This window comes from Ictidomys tridecemlineatus, chromosome 10 (genome assembly GCF_052094955.1).
Source record: "Ictidomys tridecemlineatus isolate mIctTri1 chromosome 10, mIctTri1.hap1, whole genome shotgun sequence".
NCBI classification, from domain to species: domain Eukaryota; kingdom Metazoa; phylum Chordata; class Mammalia; order Rodentia; family Sciuridae; genus Ictidomys; species Ictidomys tridecemlineatus.
In genome coordinates, this window is record NC_135486.1 from 26,717,813 (window position 1) to 26,729,904 (window position 12,092).

At 32.0% G+C, this 12,092-nt stretch overlaps 1 protein-coding gene across 2 annotated transcripts in view; it reads right to left on the minus strand.

Annotated features, from left to right (window-relative positions):
• The window catches only part of Dennd1b (DENN domain containing 1B), a 221,848-nt gene that overhangs the window by 97,768 nt on the left and 111,988 nt on the right, over positions 1-12,092 (minus strand). The gene's annotated exons all lie outside the window — the stretch shown is intronic.

Below are 12,092 nucleotides of genomic sequence, written 5' to 3' on the forward strand. Positions count from 1 at the left end.
ACCAGTTATATAAATAAAGTCTTTTATGTCTCAGGGACTCCTGTAAAAAATATATAAAAAGCAAGAGTAGTTTCATGGGAATCATATGTAGATAGTTATAACCACATAAAAATACACTTTGGGGTTAAAATTTAGAACATAAATAAAGTTAAAACTGAAAAATCAGGTAAGCATCTCAGAATATATAGTAGGAAATTACGATTTGTGCAGCACAGTTTGCGCATCACTCAGATTAATACAGCACGATTAAATATGGAAAAGAAGAGAGGCTGAAAGCTCCTGAGGGATATCATTAGGGCAAATTGCCAAAGAATGAAACATGAGCCAGTCAGGAGAGTCTGGAAGCTGCAATAATACCAGGGGACTTGAACGTTCGACAGTTGGAGCTTCAGTAATGTGTGAACTGTGGGTTATGGTATCAAGAGACTCTGTTCACTGACACATAGAATGTCACTATTGACCAGCAAACTGCCCAAGCTTGACAGCTGTACTACAGGAAGCCAAGTATATCATAATTTCATATTTAAACTGTTCATTCTAGATTAACATTTTGTTTCCTAGCTTTATATCACAGCAGCTGCAATTACATTGTTGCTATTTTAAAGGTAATTGCCATTTTAATTGTTTTGTTTTGGCAAGCAGTTAATTAAACATTTTTAATGCTTAACAAAGAGATATCATTTTTTTTCTCCTTTTTACTGACCCTCATAAGAATTCTTTCCATTTGACTTTGTTTCATTTTAATTATGTTTCTATAGAGGTAAAGTATATTTTTACTGGCTAGTAATTAAATCAGCATTCTTCTTTTGTCATTTTAAAGTTTTTCTGTAGCCTAGAGTTCAAGGTTACTAATAAAATAATTTTGGTGAAACTGAGAATCAAAATTTTCAAAAAACTATCTGAAAATGGACCACAGACTTTCTATAAACTATTTTCTCTATTTCATTGTTATGCAAATAAATTAAAACATATACATGAGAATCACAATTACCTTAAAGAATAAATGTAACCAAAGCAAACCCAATCATATTAGAAGCTAATTTGTTTAAGTGAAAAATTGAAAAAAAAACAATTTAAATAATGTAATTCAAACCAAAAACATAAAAAAATTTCATTGAAATGCACTTATCTTTGTCACATGTGTGATATTTTTCCAGATTTTTGGTTAATTTTGTACAACAGATAATGTATCTGATTCCACATCATACTTTCATTAAAGAGTTTTAATGCCTTTATTAATTTATGAGTATTCTTTCAATTAATATTATTTTTTAAAAAATGTAATCGGAGCATATCAGATTCCACTAGGAGGCATTCAAATACTTCTATTTAACAATTATAGATCATGGATTTATTTATGTTACAAAATTGAACTAGAAGGAAATGGAAACGAGGTTGCTCTAACTCATTGTGTCAAATTCTCCTAGAGCTTTTAGGTACTTCCTGGTTGTAAATTAGGCATCTTTAAAACTGTCCTAACTTTCTCCATCCCTTTGGCATAACCTGATGGGTCAGGAAAGTTTAGGTAGCTTTGAAAGTCAGCTAATTACTCAATTTCTCCATCTGCACACAGATGACTTTCAAAACAGCTCATTTTAAATCTTAAAAAAAAAAGGGTGGGGTGCTATTCCTTTTGATTTTTGAGAAAATAGTAATAGTGAAGCAGGAGGAAAAACAAATTCTCAAAATGATCTATATTGAGGCTGACTTATTTCACTGGCCACACCCAAAGTTCAGAATACCCTTCTAAATGCTACACAGAATACTTCCTCTATCCGTCACTGGTCACCCTTAAATGAAGTTATTCATTATTCACTAACAAGGCACAATTGTATCTGACTGGATTTTTTTAAGAGGATAGTTTCAGTGATCATAAGCAGAGTCAAAAAATTTCTGTCATGTCCAACATCTTGCAGGGGGTCATCCCTGATAATCAAGATCTATCAGGAGAGATCAGGAGAAAATAAAGCTTCACAGGACTTGACAACTTTCTAGATATGGAAAATAAATGGCAAGGAGAGGTAGGAATATACAACAACCTCTCCCCAGCCCCAGTGTTTAGCCTAAGCAATGAGAATGAATTATTAAGACTAATATAAAAAAATGCCAGGCTTAGGTTGAATCATAAAGAACTTGAGTTTGCAAGTTCTGTTGACCAGGAGACATCCAAGTGGATATTTAAAAAGTAGAAGCATATCAAAGGATTGGGATGTGGCTCACTGGTAGAGCAGTTGTCTCACCTGTGTTCACCCTAGGCCCTAGGTTCACCCCCAACACCAGCCAAAAAGAAAAAAAAAAATACCCTATATGCCTCCAATTGCATGCAAGAACAACATCATTTTAACAACTACTTTGTAGAAAGCATAACAAAGTTGTAAGTAAATTATAAGAAAGTAAAAATAAATTTACTAGGAAATCAAACACATTCATATATGTTATATACAATTATAATCGAGTATACAAGCCAGGCTTGGTGGCACATGCCTGTAATCTCAGCAGTTTGGGAGGCCGAGAAAAGAGGATCAACTTCAAGTTCAAAGCCAGCCTTAGCAACTTAGCAAGCAACTTAATGAGACTCTACCTCTAAAAAAAAAAAATATTAAAAAGGATTGGAAATGTGGCTCAGTGGTTAAATGTGCCATGGGTTCAATTCCTGGTACAAAAAAAAGTATATGACAGAAAAAAATTAGGGCTCTGACATTAATAAGCTGTGTGGCCTCTGGCATATCTAACATAATAAGGTGTGAATTTCTTAATCTTTAAAATAAGAATTTATGCTAGATGATATGCAAGCATTGCCTTTCACAAGTCAAACATTCTTTAAATAAGATAAATTCAATTCTTACTTTTTTTAGATACTTAGTAATACATATTTTCCCATTAAGTGGTTAACAGCATATTTTAACTATAATTCAGATCTACCTTTAAAATACATCTAAAGATTACTTCTCAGTGCTTGACAGTGCATTAGGTTAACTATGCTATTAGAAATATATTAATTCATTTGCTCAGTTCAACAAAAATTTTAAGGGCCTGCTTTGTGTTTTCATAAATCCTTCCTAGGTAAAAGGAACACAATATTGAACAAAACAAAGTCCCTGTTTGTATGTGTTATGAAGAATACAAATAATAAACAAGCAAAACATACATTGTAGGTTGAGCATACCTATTCCAAAAATCCAAAATCTGTAATTCCTCCACATCCAAAAAGTTTAGAATGTTAACACGACACCACAAATGGAAAATCCCTTAACTGAGCTCATGTGATGGACTGTAGTCAAATATAGATGCACTAAAATATTGCATAAAACAACCTCTAGGCTATGTAAAAAGGGTATAGATGACATATGAATGAACTTTGTGTTTAGACATATGACTAAAGGTTTAAGGGGAAAAAATCTTAGCTTGAAGTAGCATACGAATATTTTAAAACACATTCACTTTCATAAAGTATACTCAAAATATTGAACTGATATTGTCCCAAAGGACTGATTAATGGAAAATGAAAACATTGAGATCTAAATTTCTTATAGATTCCAATTATAAAATAAGTATTTATGAGAACTATGTGATAACAAGACATATTTCATGCTTTCATAATTATCAAAATAGATTTTACCATCATGTATAACTAAAAAGAACCAATGGGGAAAAAAAGATTCAAAACCTGGGGCCTACAAAATCTTCAGATTAAGAAACTTGAAAACTAAGGTCAGCAATAGTGAATTTAGTTATAGAATAAAATGCACTTACAAATTTCAATCCTAGGCCACTTGGTTTAATAGCAGACTGACATTCATAATGACTGAAAATATTAATAATAATTTCAAATATTTATATATTGTTTACCTTATGCCAGGCCATATTTTGACTATTTGAAGTATACAGATCTAATCCTCACAAAAATCTAATGAAACAAGTACAACTATTTTTAATCCCATCTTACAGATCAGGACATGGACGCAAAGTTAAAACAACTGCCTGAGATCATATATCCTGTAAGGAGTAAAGTACAATTACGTTTGAAACCAAAGTTCTCCTCTTTTGTAATATTCTGTTGTGATCTCTTCCTTTTTCTTGAAGTTAAACTCCACATATTAGAGTCAATTAGCCTAATAACAAAAAACTAAGCAGTGTTTTAAACATTAAGTGGGCATGTGCTTTGTGGAGGCAAAAAACACATTCATCAGATTCCCAGGGAGACAGCAGAAAAATGACTCATCAAATGTAATGACCACAATGGAAAATATAAAAATTCCTAACTGACACACTTTAGAGGGAAAAATTTCATATTTACACATTGCCAGTCCCATTATTCTAGTCTCTGTATCACCTGGCCAGATTGTACCTTATTCTTAGGTAGAAATCCTACTCATTGCAACTAGAATTCTATGTGAGTTACTGAAAGGTAGATTTATATTGCCCCAAAATGTATTTATGCATAAAATAAGAAATAAATATGTTAGAGATGTCATCTGACTTTTAACTGAAGCAACAGTTCATTCATAACTTTAAGCACTATAAATAACTGCAAGTATACAGATTAAACTGCTAGAAATAGTAATGTGATAAATTCCGCCTGGAATGAAAAGAAAAATACTAGAAACCATAAAGGAGGCATCTGTTGAAACACATTTAATTTATATTCACATTTTAAAGTTTAGGCCAAAAAAAAAAAAAGTGTCAGTTCGATATCTGAAAACTACAATGTTATCCCAATTATAAGTATTCTCACTTGAACAAAACTTTAATATTCAAATTAAGTGATATTTATATTAAAGAAACAGCAACTTTAATAGTGAAAAAAAGTCAGTATTTGGTTGTGAAATTTTTAAATTTTATTTTAGAGCTGTTTCAGTTTCAAAGAAAATCTGAGCAAAATGTTCAGATATTGACCATATATACTCCCCTACTCTCACTGTTGCATCTTTCCCAATTATCAATATTCCTCACTCGGGTGGCACACCGTATAGTTGACAAACCTACACTGACACATCATTAATACCTAAGTCCACAGTTTACATTTGAATTCTCTCTGTATTACTTAATCTGTTTACATGTAGTTATTTATAGTGCTTAAATTTCTGTCAATGGGTATAAACAAATTTTTAATGATATGCATCTACCATAATACTATCAATAAAATCCTTCGTGAACTATTTTGAGTATAAAAGTAACAAAACAGGTACAAGAACTATGCAAGAAAAACTGTAAAACTCTTTTTTAAAAAAATGAAATAACTAAGTCAAAGGAGAGAGAGTAAATGTTCATGGATAGGAAGACCCAATATTTCAAGATATTAGTTCTTCCCAAATTCATCTATAAACTCAATGCAATCTCAATCAAAATTTCAGGAAGTAATTATGTAGATACATACAAGCTAATTCTAGAGTTTATATGGAAAGGCAAAGGACACAGAATAGCCAAAAGAATTCTGAAGAACAAAGCTGGAGATGGACACTGACTTCAAAACTTACCATAAAGCTACAGTAATTAAGACAGTGTTGTGTTTGTTTAAAGAAAAAAAAATAGACAAGTAGATCTATTAAACAGAACAGAGAGTTCAGAAATAGTCGCATGTAAATATAATCAACTGATCATTGACAAAGAAGCAAAGACAATACAATATAGAGAAAAGACAGTCTTGACAACAAATTGTGTGAGAAAAAAATAGATATTCACAAGGCCAAAAAAAAATGTAGATATAGATATATTAGATATATTATACCCCTAACAAAAATCTAATTCAATATTGATCACAGATTTAAAATGTGAAATTATAAAATGCAAGAAGATTAGATAGATGCATAATGTATCATAATGAATCCCATTATCATGCATAATTTATTATAATATATATACCAATTTAAAATCCAGAAGATATAACATTTTGAGGAAAATCGATATGACCTAGGGCCTAACTTTTTAGTTATGACACCAAAGGCATGTTCCATAAAAGAAAGAATTGATAAGCTAGATTTCATTAAATTAAAATTTTTAATCAAGGACACAATCAATGCAACAAAATCAGAGGGCTCAGACTGAGAAAAACACTTGCAAAAGACATATCTAATAAAGGATGTTATCCTAAGTAAACAAAGTACTCTTAAAATTCAGCACTAAGAAAACAATTCAAAAAAAAGGCTGAAAACCTTACCACACACCTCATCAAATAAGATATACATATGACAAATAAGTATATGAAAAGATATCACATGTCATATGTCATCAGAGAAATACAAATTAAAACAATGAGATACCACTATTTACCCATTAGAATGGCCCCAACCCAAAACACTGATGAGGATTTGGACCAACAGTAACTCTCATTCATTTCTGATGGGAACGCAAAATAGCACAGCCACTTTGGAAGACAGTATGATGATTTAAAAAAAAAAAAATTTAAAGAAAATGTTATTTTCTGTTTCATTATTTTCCTTTATTTTATTAGATGGTACTTTAGTCCATTTAGGCAGCTTTCACAATCTACCTGAGACTGGGTAATTTATAAGTAATAGAAATTTATTTTTCTTTGTTCTAGAGGTGGGAAAGTCTAAGATCAAGGTGCTGGTGGATTCATTGTCCAGTGAGGGCTCATTGCTCCACAGATGACACCTTGTTACTGTGTCCTCACATGGTAGGAGGAGGCAAAGAGCTTCCTTGTACCTCTTTTATAAGGTCATTATTCCCATTCATGATGGCTCTGCCCTCAATTTAGTCACTTCCTAATAGGCTCACCTCTTAATACTATTTTATTGGCAATTACATTTCAACATAAGAATTAGAGGGGTGAGATATTTAGGCCACAGTAGATAGTAAATTCAGATACTTCATTCCTAAAAATCCATTCCTTTTTCCATCATACCTAAATCTTTTGGAAAGTTCTAATAATCACATATTTGGTCACTGGCTTATTTTAGCCAAATGATTTGAAATTTTTCTTGTTTGCTTTCTTCCTTCATATATTCATTATTTCATTAATTATAGAGTTAGAGAAACTGAGGCAAGGCTGGACCAACTGCCAATTATCACACAGCTAGTAAGTGAGGCACCAAATGTTATTGGTACTGGGGACAGGGTAATGAACAAAATAAACAAACCTCTCTATAGCCATTACTGTCACATGAAACTCTTCTCATCTCATTGTATTTCCATAGCTCTCACAATACACATAAGTGCCAACACCATCAAACACATTCCCTCTCCTATATGAATTTTCCTTATTACTAAATATGTTCTTTCTAGTTCCTACTTACAATCAATTCAATAGAAGTTTTGTTTTTCTTGTGGAAAGCCCACTTACTTCTTCACCAAAATTAATAAGTCTAACACTACAACATTCCTTAAATCTACCTCACAACTACCTAGGCTACATTCTTATTCAATTTCTTCATTTTTTAGATAAGAAAGTTTATGATATAAGAAACTAAATGGCTTATATGAGGTTACCTGGTATGTAGTTCATGGAATAAGAAATTAAATGGCTTATATTAGGTCACCAGGATCGAAACAAAAATCTGATTTTAGAAGATAATCATATTATTACCATATTTGCAGACAACATTTCAAATAACCAAAAAATAAAATAAAACTAACTGAAGCTACTTTTTAACCATTACATATATCCCCAAACCACAATTTAAAATACCTCTTGCCAGAAACAAAACAAAACTGACTACAAGCTACAAGGAACTGAAAAAAAGATAAGCACAAAGGTGAATATTTCCAAAGGAACTTCCAAATCTTTATAAATGGGGTTAATAAATCTAATAATTTATAAATAACATTTAAGAATGATTATATATAATTTACTATATTAACATTAAAATTTTGTTATAAAATTCCCTTATATATGCTTAATATACATATTTAACATGTATATCATATATATGTAAGTATATACATCAACCTATAAACACTTATATGTAGGTATATGTGTGTGTACAGTGCACAGATACACAGGTCTAAATTCACAGGTAGCAAATGACATTAATCCCTGTCCCCTTATAAAGCAGATACTAATACTTGGTAAAGAATACTCCTTCTGCATGTCATTCTACACATTTCCTTTCCTGAGTGACAGCAGCTTCCCTTGTTTGCTTTGTTAGGGCAGTGAGACAAGTCCTGTGAACTCAGCTTCTATTCAGGTCTATGAACAGCTTCCTCAGCATTCCTCATGTGACTTTCCAGTAAGGCTTGAAAACATGGCATCTCTCTGTGGGCAGGTCTCCTTGGCACCCCAAAGGACAGGTTTTCAGCAAATTCTGCCAGAATATCACCATAGAAACTATCTACTATCTAATGAGGCATGGTAAGAATACTTCATCAGGGCCTCTGGATCTCAGATGCTATTTCTGGGGAGCCATTTCACAGTTTTAAAACTAATAACTGCTTTAAATCTGCTATTCTTATATTTTTTAGCGTTATCTATTTCTTATCAGCTCATCCCTCTTTACTGAATCCCACATTATAATAGTTTTTAATTCTTTATGCTAAACTTTCTGTGTTCAAATTACCACATAGTATCTGTCTCCTGATTGGACCCAGAATGATGCACAGGCGGAGACTTCATCTTCTTACCTGTAGAATGCTACCTGGCATGAGTTCAGTCACCCATAATGAGGAAGATCCACTGAATAAACAAATGAACTTTCCACAGGGAAAAAGCAGTTAATTTTATACTTAGTACTATATAAAGACCAAAAAAAATGTCAAAACAAGTCCTGAACAAGAATCAATATTGCAAAGAAATTCATGGAAGTAAAAAACAAGTGTACATGCACTGATAACTTCTACCCACAAGGCATTCTGATTTTAGCATAGACCTTAAATTGAAATTCTCTGCAGAAAAGATAAGCACAAATCTATAAAATTGAAATTCTCAGTAGAAAACATAAATGTAAATCTGTTTTATAAAAACAAAAGTCCAAACCTTCGTGAAAATTAGTCTTCAACTTAAAAACGATAGTCTTTAACTTTTTAAAAGATTAAGATCTAATAGGAGATAAATAAGTGATTGTCATCATTATACAAAACACACGTATGAAATCTTGAATTGGGTGTCAACATACCTTATATACAAACAGAGATATAAAAAATTGTGGTATATATGTATATTAAGAATTATGGGCTGGAGATGTGGCTCAAGCGTTAGCACGCTCGCCTGGCATGCGCGGGGAGCTGGGTTCCATCCTCAGCACCACATAAAACTAAAGATGTTGTGTCCACTGAAAACTAAAAAATAAATATTAAAAAATCTTCTCTCTTTCTCACTCTCTTTTTTTAAAAAAGAAAAAGAATTATAATGCAAAAAAGTACATGTATAATGGCATAAATTGACATGAACATACTTTATATAGAGAGATATGAAAAACTGTTAAAAATAATAATAATAAAATCAATTTAAAAAAGAGATCAACAAATTCACTAATGACTTCAATTTGAGAAAGCTATAGTAGTTCACAGATGAAGATGTAATAAGAGTTATTCATAACTACTAGGCTTCAACAAAGAAATTTATATTTTTTTGAAAAAATTTCAAAGGCATGGAGGTAGGAGCATTCAAAATACACTTAAGCAAAGGAAAAACTGCCATTTTATGCATTCACTCAAAAATTTCTTTGTTAAAAGTCAGTTATGTATCTTCACTGTCCTAAGAGCTAAATATATTGTAGTGACTGAATCTGATAAAAAATCTGCTCTGAGGAGTTTATTATCTAGAGATCATAGTAGACTATAACAAATAATGAAAGAATTTAGGAGAAAAGTCTGGGGTCAGAGAACAGATAGTTTTTAAGGCCAGATTAAGAAGTATTAAATAAATAGGAGGGGTTTTTTATTCTGAAGTATTAAGTAATTACAAATAGAATTAATTTAATAGGTGATAAATGGGAGATACAAATAGAAGATAAGTGCCACTACTAAAAAAGCAGTGTTAAAATGGGAGAACTTTAAAGATGTAAAAAACAGCACACTACAGTAATGCAGCCACTTCAATGTTTCTGGCAGCGCAATTAACAACTGCTAAACTGTGGAAGCAACCTAGATGCTGTTCAATAGATGAATGGATAAAGAAACTGTGGTACATATACACAATGGAATATTACTCATCATTAAAAGAGAATAAAATTATGGCATTTGCAGATAAATGGATGGAGTTAGAGAATATCATGCTAAGCAAAATAAGCCAATCTCAAAAAACCAATGGCTGAATGTTTTCTCTGATAAGTGAATTGTAATCCACATGGGGTGGGGTGGGGTGCATGAGATAAGTAGAGGAACTCTGGATGGGGCAATGGGAAGCGGGGAAGGGGGAAAAGAGGTAAGAAAGACAATGGAATGAGATGGACATCATTACCCTAGGTACATGTATGATTACATGAATGGTGTGACTTTACTTCATGCACAACCAGAGCAGTGAAAAGTTTTGCTTCATTTGTGTACAATGAACTGAAGAGATTTCTGTTGTCATGTATAACTGATTAGAATAAATAAATAGATAGATGATAGATAGATAGATAGATAGATAGATAGATAGATAAAGCAAGTAATACTGAAATACTAAAAAAGAGAGGGGAAAAGGTAGCAATGTAAGATATTAATGGACAGTTAACTGAACTGGCAAAGACAAACTGAAGCTTGTTATGCAGAGGGATGCAATATAGGTATAGAAGGTAAATACACATTTGGTTTTATTAGAAAGTCATTGTAAAAGATAAAATTACATAAAGGATGAAAATATATATTTTGGCATTAGAACTGGCTTAGCCACATGTGGGGCTTGAGCAGCTTACTCTATAAATTTCAAAATCCTCATCTTTACCTGTCTACTGTGGATAACAACAGTATTTATTACACAGTTAGTGATAATTACGTTTGTTTAAGTAAATTCTCACAAGGATGACTGATAGTATACACTGTCACATATAGACAATACTTATGACTATAATCATTGTCATAATTTTATGTAAACTGAGATAATGCTAGTATTCAGTATATATGATCTAAAAAGATATCATAGAAAGTGATAGTTGCCTAAACTAAGACAGTGGACAACTGTAATGGAGAACAGGGATCAGAGAAGAAAGCTTTAAGAATATAATCTATAGGACTTGGGCAGGGAAGATAGAAGAGAAGGAGGGGTCCCCCAAATTATCACTGTATAGTAGGAGAAAGAGCTGGTGGGAAAAAATGGTGAGCTTCTTTTCTCAATGTTGAATAAAATATCCATGATGCTCAAATCTAAGGCTGCTCATCAGAAGAAGAAAAAAAACACTTGCAGAACTGCAAAATGAAAAGAATCTATAGTGTGTAAAAATATATAACATAGAAGATACATTTTTTAAAAATAACCTGTCTTCAACAGTTTTATCAAAGAAACAAAACAATACATACAAATTTTCTCTTATTTAATGTTGATAATCACTAATAGCACAAAATTAAGTCATTGTTCTTTATAGAAAATTCTTCAGTAAGCTGAAATTGTCCAAGGCCACTCTGGTGATTTGTTACAAGAACAAAACTTATAGAACCTAGGGGAGCAACAATTTAATACACCTCTGAGACAATTCCATAATTGTTTTACTAAAAATTCTTCTTTGTGAATTAAAAGCCAATTGTTCACTTTTAAAAGACAAATGGACTAAACTCTAAGCCAGAAACATATGTGATTAATTCCATGAAAAACAGAGCTTTTAGCTCCAAGAGAACTGCAAGTTAGAAATACTTCTAGTTTTCCTTTGAGACCTCCTCCAAATAACCTCCACACATCCCTACCTAAAAGGCATTTCATGATGACATCAACATGCCCATTTCAACACTGCAGTCAGCCATACCACAATGTTCACAACAGCAGTGTACATGTCAGACAATACAGTGATAAGCAGAATTATTACCTAGAGTTTCAGCTGATATAATTGGGTAGAATTCACAGTCTAAAAATTGTTCCTAAAATATCTTTCCCTGAAAGGTTCTGATAATAATTTTTTTAAATATTTATATTTTAGTTATAGTGGGACACAATATGTTTATTTCACTTATTTATTTTTATGTGGTGCTGAGGATCGAACCCAGGATCTCACACATGCAAGGCG